Here is a 13430-nt window from a genome sequence, read left to right as displayed (position 1 = left end):
TTGTGGCCAAGTAGTTTCCAACATGGTCATTTATTATTCAGTCCTTGTGCTAGAACACGGAGCAATGTGTGCTTGAATCACATGGGGTTTAGTCATAGCAATAAAATATTTACAAATGTGAGCTATTTCACGAGTCTCTATGGTCTCTAACAAGCATTGGGAAAATAGGAGTATCACCCTATTTTGAACTTTCTTTAAGAAGTCACAAGTTTAACGATGCTGTAATCCATGTGGCATCTTCATCTTCAGATTTCTGATTCTTCAAGTTGCTCTTGCTTCATGTTTTCAAGCCTTTGTCATCCCCCCTCTCCTTTCTTAAGAAAAATAGGAACCGTGATGTTTTTGCCATGATTCAGCTGCTAAAATGGTAAGAAAAAATCAGAGCTGAAACCCACAATAAAATAGCAAAACAAAGCAACATTAATACACCCCCAAAAAAATTAATCGTGAGGTTTGCATAGCCCTAATCTCTAAGGAGTCTTTGCGGATCGGTCGGGACGTTGTTCTTGCCTGAAGGCTTCCCGGACAAGAAGAACAAGGGAAAATGGGAACCGCGGGTGGACTCAGCGTTAACTGGTGTTAACTGGGGAGCCCTGGGCTCCGAAGCTTTGACTTCAGTGGGATTTGGGAGGAACCCAGGAGGGAATGAGCTCCAGAGCTATTTTGCTACCATTGAAGAGCAAAAGTACGAGGCCAGCTCACTCAGGAGCTCGTGTTGGATGTTGAGCTCTTTCAACAAGCAGACCATACGTCCGCTATCATAATTATTGCCTTCCCTGCTCTCTGGAGACAACCCCAGAGCCCATGGGGGTTTGTAGCCTCACCGGTTCAGAAACACAAGGCTGGAGCTGCAGAGGATGCCGGTCTGCGCAACCAAACCCGGAGGGGTGAGACATTTTCTCCCTGAAAAGAAAACTACATGTTTACATCCGCTGTTAGTTTCCAAAAGAAAAGCAGTTTATAAGCGCCAGACAGGGGCCGCGACTTCCACGTGAAACACTCCCAAGCAAGCAGGAATCACATTGGCCACACGTAAATCTGCCTCCCCGCATTATAAATTTTCATATCTTAAATTTGGCCAATTGTGTGGGTGTGGAAAGCTCAGCCAGAAGCCGCGTTTCTTGCAGCGAAGAAGTGAGCGAACACAAAGCAACAGAATGGGGAAAGAACAGCAGGTAAAATCAGCGCCTTGCAGGAGCCCTCCGCTCATTACCGCAATGATGATGTGACTTGTGCACTTTTGCTTTGGGGCTTTTTCCCTCCTTGGAGACGGAACACTTAATGATAAAATACCACCTTTGTTACAGCAGAACTAATATTTAACAACTGCAAAGCAAGCTGTTCACGCTGCAGTCAGCTCCTTCGGCGGAGAAGGAAGGGGAAATGTCAAGGGCACAGCGGTGCTGTGGTTCCCTCCCAGCCCACTTGCGGCTGGTTTTAAAGTGGGTTTATAGATTGATCCTGCCCAGGTCTGCGGGCAAACTACAGATCCGGCTCTACACGCGTGTGCGTGGACCTGTGACATGTGCACGGCTGGGAACACACGTGGCCGCCCGCGAGACCCGGTGTTACCTCCCTCATCGTCCCCGTGTCCTTTTGCATATCTAAGTGCCACCAGATGCAGGGACCGCCACAGACTCACCTCGTTACACACATGGACACGCAACCTCACGCGCGGCAGCCGCCACCGAGCCAGCGGGGAAAGGAAAGCGCAAGAACTTCCTATGGAAATATGGGACAGGACACCGCAAACGTTTCAGGCAGAAAGTCACCGCGGTTTTGTGTTCTGTGAGAACTTTAGTGAACTTCTGGCACTAAGCAGGAACTGCGTCCTACACCTGCGGTGGGGAAAGACACCTCAAAGGATGAGTTTCCTCACCTGTAGTTCACCATTGTTCCCTGTCAACTGCATCACCCCAAATCAGCCCTTTTCCCCTTCTTTCTTAACCAACGCAGCCCTATGATTTTGGCAGATTTACTTTGTAAAGATGCTATTTTAGTGAATGGCAGAACTGGTCCTGTCTTGTTGCTGACACAATACTTCCCTATAATTCCCACCGTTCTTAAGTAATTACCATAGCTCTGCATTATTGCAAGACATATATTATTGGCTTAATCCTCATCCTTCTCTGGTATTCTAGGGGTATGTACATGTATTCCGGCTATATTCTGCATTCTAGCCAAAGCCTGGCGAGTGCAATATGTGCATCGCACCAGTTACAGCTCTAGCGTGAGTGATTTGGGGGAGGAGGGAGGTGAGGGAGCAGGGAAAGAAAGAGCTTCTCCAAATCCTTCAGCTCTTCACTTGGACACCGTGAATGAGACATTTAAATACGTTGCCGTGGAAACAATCAAAGAGGGGGTCTGTGAGTATGTGTGTTTTTGTAATCCCAAAGGGGATATTTAATTGGAATCAACCACAGCTTTTTAACTGTGTTTTAAATTGGAGAGAAATAAAAAGAAGAAGCTGCCAGAAAAGGAACATTAAATAAAAGGGAGGGGGGAAGAAAAAAAGGCCCACATGAAACAAGATGGGGTGAGAAAGGGAAATCAAAAGAATAAATTTACTGTAACCGGCAAAGGATTCATTAAGGTTACAACAAAGCTCAGTTCAATTTCCCTCCTGTTGACATTAACGAGTTTGATGTAGGTCCAGCCTAAAAGGCAGCAAGAATGTCTTTCTCGCCGGGTCCCGGGCAGCGAGCAGCTGCCTGCGAATTGCTCTGCACAAGGAACAGGTTTCTTTTCTCTGCTCCTTGCATTGTCCCCTTCCCAACCGCACCCACACGGAGCTCGGAGCCTTCCTCGCCACCTCTGCTCCTCCCGGACTCCGCCTGGGACACGCTGTTTTATTGCCATGAACACACCGTTATTTATTACTATCTTGCAGCTTGAATACACACCAGGGTTCTTTTTGGTCCAGCAACAGCCCCTTTAGGTTCATAATTAACTATTATTATTGTTAATGTTAGTATTGAAGTTGCTATTTAAGCTAAAGGGTGCTGTTGGTATAAGAGCAACCTCACGGAGAGTAAACATGCTGGAAAACAGCGAGATTCCTACACACTGGAAAGAGTGATCCTGGCCTAAGGGCTGTGGCAGAGGAAGCCAAACAGTTTTAAGAGAAAATTTGGTAGAATATGAATGAGATTTTTATCTTGAAGAGCTGAACTTGGTGGCCCAGGAGGTCTTTTCCAATCTCTCGCTCCTATGTTTTATGCTTTTTGTATTAAAATGAGGTGTCAAAGGGTCCGAATTACAATGCAGTGTGTATTCAGTCACGCACACACAGAGTGGGAGCCGGTTCCTGACCCTCGTGTAAAAAGACAAGATTACATTTGAGATTAGTTCTGCATGGACAGCGGTGCCAGCGCTCGCACATTAAGGAGGGGGCACTGACCCAGATGCCGGATCTGGCTCCGACATTCTGCTGCGGCAGAGCCAGCACAAAATCAGCACCCGGAGGAGGGAGCAGCTGGGCTGAGCCCAGCCAGAGCCGGGCGCTCAGCAAGGCCCAGCTCTAGGCTTATTTTTAGATGTTGCACATTTTCGCCGTCCTCTGGAGAGGAAACGGGAGAACGCTGCCCGGTCCTACTGACTTTCTAAAGGACTTGGAGCTCAGGTGACAGGAGAAATCAGGTGGTTTTGTCATTATTAATAATCACCTATTGGAATCGTAAGCGCAGGTGTTAGGAAGTGGGAATGCCCGGGAGGTGAAGGAAGCAGAGCCTGAGCAGGACCAGGCTAATTCAGCCTTGTGTGAGCTTGGTGACATCGGAGACCCGCGTGCAGGGGCGGTGGCTGTGACAGAAGTGCCCTTGGTGCTGTCCCACCCCTCCAGAAGAGCCTCAGAGACCCTGGCGCACTGTCAGGAGCAGCTTTTCATCGCGGACCAGAAATTCGGGCACGCTGAGCTCCCATCAGTTGAAATCATTACGTTTTGGCAATAAGCTCCCTTCCCACCTGGCCGTTCCTCGAAATCTTCCAATTTCCCTTGAAATCTTCCAATTTTCAACCACACCAGCTCCAAGCTGAAGTGCAGGTCTGCCTGTTTTCACCATAAACCAAACTCCTCCTGCCAACCTTTCCCCTCACTCCCCCCACTCTTCACCACTGGCACCTTACTGGAGGAAGAATAGCAAGAAAGAAGATGTATAGCTGTAATAGATTTTCCCCACTGGAGTGTACATTAAATTTAAGGCTTTGCTCTGGACACTGAATGGTTGGTCATTAACGCATCTCGAACCAGCAGCATAAAACAATCCTCATAAGTGCTACCATGAAAAATGGTGGCAGAGATCAGAAGCGATCAGAATGCAGACGGGAGCTGCAGCTCTCGGCGTAAAAATGATTAATGAAAAACCCCCAGCATCCTTTCTTCTCTTTGCAAGGGAGGAAGCGAGTGAGCTTGACAAGAACAACGGCTCCTCATGTGAGGAGGATAATAGCAGGAATGATATGTCTCCAGGAGATTCCCAAGGCCTTGTGCGCACATAATAAATTGCCCTTGTCACTTTTGGGAAACTTATGAAGAAGGATCACCAAAGCCAGCAGAAGCAGTGAGGGAAAAGAACAAAAGATTCAGCCCAAAAGAGCCCAGCCTTGCCGGGGAGACGCACCGGCTCTGCTCTCCCTTGCCTCCGTTTGCTCAGCAAAGTGAATTTGAAGTGAACAGAAGGAGTTGGCTCCCCAGGCTCATAAAGTATCTGTCAGCGTATGACGGCAGTAAAGCCAAGAAGGGGACTGCAAGATGCAGAGCTGCAGGTCTCACACCTTGTGTTAGAGGGAGCAGAGGGTGCTGCTGCAATACTGGGAGCTCCATGTAGATCAGATGTCCCAGTAACCGACAAGGATGTCACGGTGGGTAAGCGCTTGGCTTGGGACAGCTTATTTTCTCCCCAAAGCAAGGCAAAGCTCTTACATGAACGGTGCAGATCGGTCAATCTCTTCCTGCCACACAGACAGAGCTCGATCCCGGGAGTTTGCACAGCCCGTGGGTGAGATGAGGAGGATTCAAAGGGAGCCGCGCTGGGGAATCTGCTTTAATTCCCTGCTCTGCCTCCAGCTTCCGTGTGACACTGTAAATCACCGAAAGCAAGAAACGTGAAGATAGATGGACTGTGCAACGCTTGACTGGTCCTGCCCAAAGCACACAGGGACCATCTCACAGAGCAATCAACACTGCTCCGGGCAGCTATTTCTGCATATGCAGGAAAGGCAATTTAACAGAGCAGGAGTCCTTCAGGCAGGGGCTCAGGAGTCAGATAGTTTCCCTTTGCGCGTCATCTGGCAAGACTTAGGACCTCGCTAATGATCTTGGTGGATTTTTCCTTTAGTTTCTCTGTGTGGTGCTCTCTGTAGTTCAATGACGGGGATGGCAGCACTTGCTGTTTTCCTTCTTTCCCATGGGCATTCGTTTGAACACCTGCTGCAGGTGGCTCGTCCTCCCTGGCTAAATCACCATCAGCCTCAGCTGTGAGAATATTTCCACAAACTGCTGCCAGGTGCATGGGGAAGATAAAAGCAGGTCCTGCTGCTATTTGGATTCCTGCCATGGCTCCAGGATTGGCATGAGACGGGGGCTGGACGGCGGTAGGTAAAAGTGCCTCTTGGCAGGGCAGGGATGGCCACGGTCAGACAGATGCCACTAATTCTGCATTGTTATTCCACTGAGAAAAGCAGAGAGGAATGGCTTTTGCTCAAGCTCCAGGTCTGTGTGGGGAGATAACAGCCTGTTGGGGCTGGGTTAGCACTGGCGGTGGGGAAAGACCTGTTGTGCACTTGGAGGAAGATGTTCATTCCACCTTTTACCTCTGGACAGTGTAAATCAGCACCAGGAGGGTCTCACCTGGACAATTCTGCACTTGTTGTCACAGCCTGTTAGTCTCAACCTTTCTGCAAGGCTCCCAGGCTCAGCCTAGTTCTTCTTTCAAGGTATTTGCCTTCCCCTGTGCAGTGCTGGAATGTAATAGTGTCCAGTAGCAGGGTCATTTATCTGGCCTTTCATCCTTCAGCATGATGAATGAGGTTACTGATAAATAGCTGCTTCTATGAGAAAGTCTGGGTTTGGTCCTCAGCTCTCGTGTGGCCGTATGAATTGTCTTCCTGCTCACCTGCTTCATCAACAACTGTTGAAGGCTTGTGGGTCTTTGAATGCTGTGCCCAGGGTTAAAGCTGGGCCTTGCCGTAAGGGATTTTCTGTTCGCCTGTTATAAATAAGAGCGAGTTTCTCCCCCACTTGCATCCAGGGATTCCCGTGGGGCAGCGTCTCCCAGGAGCCCCACAGACACCCCTGGGCTGCATCAGATCCTCATGGATTTCACAGCCCGTTAAGTGATGGACCCCTTGGCATTTCCCAGCTCCCTGAAACTTCCAGGCCAAAAGTCCCCACTGCATATCCCTTGGGAGAAAGGGGGAAACAGGGAAACATCCCCTTCGCTTCCAGGAAATGAGGAGAGGGAAAGGCAAGGTGTGCAGGAGGCTGCGGGTCGGGGCCGCCTTCGCCTCAGCTCCCTGCGTGACTTTGCAGCCGTCACTGTGCAGACGTATGCGCTTTAATTTTCTCTCCTGTTCCTAAGCATATTTTCCATTATTTTCTGTCTTGTCTCCGCAAGACAGAGCTCAGGATAGATGTAGATACCCTCATTCTGTGACTGTACATTTCCTCGTGCCATGGGACACCAGTTTCATTCGGATTTCTAATTTATTTCACAATACTGTGGAATAATTAGAATTATTAAAGCCAAAATGTTCTTTGCTGCCTGTTTCTATTAGGCAAAGCAGCTCAGACTGTCAGCTCTTTGGGGAGGGAGGAGAAGTTTTGTTTTTTGCCACCTCCCAATCTTTTGTCCTTCATGACCTTTACTACTTCTCCTAAAATTAACATTCGTGCAAGAAATAGAGGTGGAGAATTGGTCCTTCTTCCCATTGCACCAAATACTCTTGCAGAGGAAAGCTTATTATTTTCATAGCCGTGTTATAGGGCATATTGTATGATACAATCTGCCCTTTCTCAGGCTAAATCATCAGCTCTAATACGTTTTCCTTATTTCATTGCTACCATCCCCTCCTTGGAACACGAGCACGTTCTGCGTTGACTGTAACATCCCTGTCTCTGCTGGTAGCAGATGGGAAGCCAAGCTGGAGGTACAAGTCATGTTACCATTAAGAGCCAGCAGCAAAATGTAATGGTGTCTAATGCAGCACTTCGAGACATTGGGAGAGCTGTTTCCCAAAAAAGAAAAACAAATTAAACCAAAACAACAACAAACCAGCACCACAACAACCCCCAGGCACAGCTCAGTGAACGGGTGAGATCCTCTCTTTAAGATGTTGAAAGTTTTCCAACTGGCTTTGATGGAACTGGGAGTTTTTAGCTTTGTACTGGAATAAATCCACCAGGTGAGAGCTTTCCTGGGGATAAGCAAGACATGATTCCTATACAATGAAATCAAACAGCCGGAATTTCAAAAGGAGCAAACCCTGAACTTGGAAGGAAAGAGAGAAGCTGATTTTGAGCCATTTCCCTTGCAAATTTAGCACCTTGTCTTTGTTCCATCTTCAGGAGCCCTATAGCCAGCATGGCATTTTCAAAGCCCTCTGTATTAGCTGTTCCTGCACTCGCCGTCGCTCCCTTGTCCCGTTCCCCATTCACGGAGCCCCCGTGAGCCTTTGTGCTCCCAAAGCCCAGCAGTCACCCACAAAGAGAAACCTTATCTTCTGATAGACACATCCAGCACATCCTCTGTGACATTTAAATCTCCCTTTGTAGCCAGCTCAGATATTTTTTGCTGTTAAAAGAAGACCGTACAGCCGGGTGATTTCATTACTGCAAATGTTATTACAGTGAAAGCCTGTTTAAGACATAATGTCACTGAAGGGAAAATAGGATCTAGCAGCAAGTGTGGCCTGATGGAGGGTGCTGGGATTCATCACAGCCTGAAAGAAACCTCTCCAACATCAGAGCTGCTAATGGAGCAGCTTTTTTCTTCATCAAATCAAACCAGCCACTTCCTCCAAACCCTCAGGCTAGGAATTAGAAAGAAGATTGAAAGGAATTAGGCACCCAACTCTCACTGACTTTATATTTGAGCTCCTAAGCTGTTCTGGCTGCTTTAGAAATTATAGCAGGGCTGCTGGGGTTCTCAGTGCCATAGACACGGTGAATAGAAATGCGTTGTGTTAACAGCAGCCACGGGCCTCAGACAGACAGCGCTGCGTGTCCGTGTCCATAACCATGAGTTCTTGGGCCAAGAACGCTCAAGAAGGGAAATAATCACAGACAAGCCCCAGCCCCCCTGAACCCAGGGTGAATTTGCTGGGGACTCAGCCCCAATTTCCACCCCGATGCAGATAGAATTCATTATTTTTTCTCCAAAGCAGATTTCTCTAAGGATTTTGGATTTGCCAGAGTAAAATCTGAGCTTCTGGAGTCAGGTGTGGTGCGGACTGAGCAGCGCTCGGCTCCGGGCTTTGCACACACGGGTCTGAGCCGTGCAGGTGTGGTGCTGATTACAGAGCAGAACCATCCGGATGGACCTCCAAGGTCCATTATCTGCCAAGGACCTCCGGTGCCCTCCCAGCCCCCCGCCCTCCAGACTCTACTTTCCAGGGCTGCTGTGCTCTATTTTGAAGATCACTTTGCCATGGAAGATAGATGTGACCTTCATCTTAGCCTTTAAAAGTGTGAGTAGCTCGGACTCCTCGCTAGCGGACCATGAATGTCTCAGCTGTGCTCCCTTCCGGGGGGTGGGTGGTTCTCTTCCATTTGACATCTTCCCGAGCATGGAAATAAAACTGAGCATCAGGTCAAGAGCAAACCTCTCACCAGCCTCACGAAGGCTTGGACCGTGCCCCAGCCTGCTCTGCTAATAAGATGTGACAAGCTGAAGCGAACAGTTGGACAGAAAGCATCAGGATTTCACAGCAAATTTCGCTGGCAACTTATTGTTTTTTTCAGCTGTTTTTTCTTCTTTGATTTTTTTTCCCTTTTCTTTGTTTTTCTCCTTGTGCTGTAGCAACTCTAATCCATCCCAGGCTGGTTCTGGCATTAACAAGACAGCGGATGACAGGCAAAATGCATCCATGAGCAATTCCGAGTCTCCCCGCTAAGTAATCACCCACACTGCAAGTGTGCAGCGGAGCCAGCAGCTGGCTCCCTCCCCCCGGACAGGGGCCGTTTCCCCGCAAATTGAGGCTCTGCAGGTTTTACAGCTGTTGGACAATGAGCCTGGTGCCTATTATTTCCACCTCTTCTGGTTTTTTCTCTCCTTTTTCTTTCTTTTAGTGGAAAATATCTCAGTGTTGCCAGGACTCGAGTGGCCCCCTCCAGCAGCGAATCAATACGGCCAAGCGTCGGGGCTTTAACTTTCCAGCTGACGCTACTGGAATAGGCACAGAGGGACTGTGTTACTCGCACAGCCTCGCTTCCAAGGGTTTATTGCCTTCGATCGCGGCTCTTCCAGGGAGGTAGATATGCGTTTGGGGGCTGGGGGAGGATTTCACAGCACCCAATGACTGTCCCCAGGTTGGATATGGGAGAGCCCTGGCTGGGTGCCCACCTGGAGCTTTGCAATTTCCTTCCAGGCTGCCACAGCATGAATGGAGCCCCAAAAGCGATCTTTATCCCTGACCTAAAGGTAGGCAAGTAGACAGTGAAGATGACTCTTTATTACTTCATTGCTTTGATGGAGAGTTGATCCGACCCTGGACTGACTGGCAAAACGGCCTCAGCCCTTTCAGCTGAATTTTCTGTGATGTATTTCGAGGCAGGCTGCGGGGGAGCCCACTCTACAATGCTCCATCCACGGTGCAGTTAGAGAAGAGCCTGAGCCGTGGCGTGCGTGGTGGATTTATTAATAATATTAATCTTTAATATCGCCCCCTCAGATGCACATGCAATTCCTCCCTGGGCAGTTTCAGCGCCAAGTAAATCACATTCGTTCGAATCCCTTTCGGTACGTGGCTGTAATGCTGCTCTGCCATCCTGCTCGAGCCTTTTCAGCAGTGCCACCTCCTTACCCTGACTGTTAACTTCCAGTAGGCTTAACTTCACCTTGTTACGCTGCAGCAACGTGTGCCCTCTGCACTCCCTCCCTCCGCCACCCTCCTCTGCGGTGGGTCTATCAAACAGCACATGTTGGATGAAATACGTGTATTCTTTCTGTTTATGATTGAGTATAATAACATCTGGCTCCTGTGCCTTCCAGGTGGCTTTTGGACAAGCAGCATTTAGCGCGTGAAGTGATTGATCTCTGATCTTTAAAGCAGAGCTGTGAAGACCACGGTGAATTTGCATGCATGGGGAGTATAAAGGCAGGAAATAGCAGCTCTGAAACTCTCTAACCCCTGCCCTTTATTTCCTTCTGTTGAGTTTTCCGCGCCTGACAAGGCGCAGAGCGGTGATTTATGTATAACCAGAGCAGCCTCCAGTGGCTGGATCTGCGAACTTGCCCAGGCAGCCCTTGCTCCCGGCTCACTCGCGGGTTTTGCAGCCCCAGCCCCGGTTGCTGCTCCAGGCTCAGCCTGGGAGATGGGGGGGGCTGGGAGCAGCGGGTGCCCTGCTCGTTCTGCTGGGAGCCGATTTCATCCCTAATTGAGCTGAAAACAGCTGCTGCGTCCCCGCCGCCGCAGGCCTGCTGTGCACAGCAGTTTTTGACAATAGCTGGGATACGGGGCTCTCATTGCTGCCCGTGGCAGCATCCCAGCCCCGCTGTAACACCCCCAACCCCAGGGCAGGCAGCGCTGCCAGCCAGGGGTGTGTGAAACCTCTGCCGGTGCCCTCCTGCAAGCACCCAGCCCTGGGGGTCTCTCTGCCCATGGCTGGGGGAAGCCAGACCCTCCTCTCTGTGTCTCCATAGGTGTTCCCATAGAATCTTTCTCTGCCAAGGACCAGATGATCCTTCTCAGTGGGCTCGGGCATCATGGAGCGATAAGTCTAACAGGGAAGGGAGGTTGCAGGACACCTCGGTGTCCTGTCCTGCAGCTGGACGCTCCTCAAGAGGAAACAATTTTGGGACAATAAATGCCAGGAGGAGAGAGAGTTTGGGGGTTTGTGTTTTAATTTCTCTCCCTGTGCCTTGGTGATTAGTTCTCAGAGCGGTTTATTGCTTTTCAGGACAAAACAGACGACAGAGAGGCCCCTGAGCTGGGGGTGATGAGAGGGAGGTGGGGAAATTAATGAGATGTGTGTGAAAATCACAGCAAAGCCCCAAGGGTGTTTGTGCCCCCGAGCCTGCAGATCCACCCAGTGGCCTCTGCAAGGCCAGGAGCTCCCAAAGCAAAAACCAGAACCAATAAATCCTCCCGTGGAGCAGGGAGGGACTCGGTCTGTGCTACAGCATGGCCGGTTATGGAAAACAAGGAGAGGCGGTGAGCAAGGAGCTCTGGTTTGTGTCTAAGAAGCTTCCCTTGTAAGAAGATAGATTGCTGACACTTCTCCTTGATGCAGCTGCCCAGGCGTTCCAAAGTACCTGAAATTTCACTATCGAAGAAGCAGACGCTGCCTTTGTTGGGGTCCTCTGGCTGCTCCACAAAGCAGTTCCAGCATTATCATTGGAATAAAACCACAACAACCACTACTCCTCTGTTCGAATGGCCAGCAAGCTCCCCGCAGGCAGCGCTCTGCCAAAACATTTATCCACCGAATTTTATTTCATGTCGGCTGTCTAAATTCAGATTTAACCTTTTGTGACGGGGGTTGCAGGTTCCTCTGTTTAGAGGTACATTTTCCAGGCTGCTGGGAATGTCATCCCCCAATGCACAGCAGAGCTGTTTGATAAGGGGTGTTTGGGGGATGGAGTTATGTATGATGGGGGTTAAACCAGACGTCCCATGGACTGAACTGTGTGTGCGGCTGTGGGGTGGCATCCTGGGATAACCACAAGCTGAAAATGAAAGAGGAATTTTTCCGGGGTTTTAGTCGAATAGGAATGGGGGAGGGAATGCCATAAATCTTGCTGGATGTGTCATTTGGCCTGGAACAGCGTGTTTCGATTCTTCCCCGGGTTGTTTTTCCCACCACGCTCCTACTTTCTGATTGGAGTCAAACTTCTATGTGGAAAGGCAGCACTTCAAACGGGGGGATATTCTGCCTGGAAAATGTTGAACTAAAATATTGCGGCACTTCTGAAATGAATGGTGTCATTTAGAAAATGTCAAAATAAAAAGCTTCACTCCTTTGAGTTTCACCCCCCCCTCCTTTTCTTTTTCTTTCTGGAAAATAAAGTATTCCCTGACTTTAACATGAATTTGTAAATAATTTGTCATCTCACCCCGAGTTTATTTTCTTAGCAGGTTAAGAAGATGTCACGAAGCCTTGGCTCTGCCTGGCAAGGGGGGACGACAAGGTCACCTATGAAAAAAGAAAGAAGGAGCATCCTCTAGAGACAGCTACAAATTGATGATATGGGCGATCGTGCCATCAGCACCACTTTATGGGCTTTTTCTTCTCTCCTTCTCTGCGCGCCTGTGGCTTCTGGTTTGCTGGAGGAGGAGTGAGAGAAAAGCTGGCAGGAGAATTTCCATACGTTCTTGTTGCTGTTGTTTTTGTCTGCGTAGTAATGGGCACTTGCGCGTGTGTGTGTGTGCATGCCTGCATGCCAGCCCCGCAGCCTGTCCCTCTCCCTCCTTCCTGCCTTCCCCATCCATGCACAGCACGATATAAACAAACCTGCCTCTGGACATGTCATGGCTTAAAATAGATGTTCATACATCAGCCTTTCTCCAGCGGCGGCGGCAGCGGGGAGACATGGCCGACTGGATCTGACTACAGCACCCGCTCCCGGCCGGCAAATCTCAGCCCTCGCAAAGGTAGAGTAGCAGGGTGGGCGTCTCCTTCCTCCTGCGTGTCCGTCTGTCTGTCTCTGCGATGCTCTGAGCATGCAGGCTCGGCTGCCTCTCCCCTCCCTCCTGGCGCTGGGGTGCGAGCCCCTGGGTTTCCTGCCCAAACGGGGGGTGCAGCCGACGCCTGGGGGGGTTTGGGTGCCAGGGGTGCTTTGGGGTCTGCTCGGGGGTCTGGGACGTGGGGCAGTTTCTCTTCCCCTGCAGCGTTTTGGGGGGGTGCTGGGGGTGGGGTGCTGGAAGGCACCTTTGAGCTACGTCCCAGGGTAGGTGGGGGCTGCTATTCCCCCAGCCAGCCGTAGCAATCGGAGGGGCTGCTGTTTGCCCGGCTACAGCCTTACACCGGTGATTCGGTTGTTTTTCCAGCCCTCTGCCGTTTCCCCACGCCGGTGGCTTGTGGCTGCGCGGCAGCCAAGGTCACGCGAGGCGCGGGGGCCACGCCGGCCGCCTTTTCCAGGTGGGCTTTGCCAAGTCTGAAGTCCCAGCGTGAAGGAGCCCGAAGTCCAGCAGGGCAGGGGCGTTTCGGGCTGAGATCCGGCCCGTTCCCGGTGCTGGGTGCCAGGGACCAGCGGGGCAGGGCTGACCCCCCC

General features: G+C 50.2%; 1 protein-coding gene across 2 annotated transcripts in view; it reads left to right on the top strand.

The window, feature by feature from the left end:
* DUSP26 (dual specificity phosphatase 26) overlaps positions 1-13430 on the top strand; it is a 35088-nt gene that overhangs the window by 18445 nt on the left and 3213 nt on the right. The window contains exon 2 of one of the 2 annotated variants that reach the window (XM_082072641.1): positions 12292-12810. The gene's annotated coding sequence lies outside the window, so the exon portion shown is untranslated. The remainder of the gene's footprint in view (positions 1-12291; positions 12811-13430) is intronic. The other variant, XM_082072642.1, reaches the window with a different exon arrangement.

This window comes from Streptopelia decaocto (genome assembly GCF_964273445.1).
Source record: "Streptopelia decaocto genome assembly, chromosome: 25".
NCBI classification, from domain to species: domain Eukaryota; kingdom Metazoa; phylum Chordata; class Aves; order Columbiformes; family Columbidae; genus Streptopelia; species Streptopelia decaocto.
This window is presented reverse-complemented; position numbering and strand designations above follow the sequence as displayed.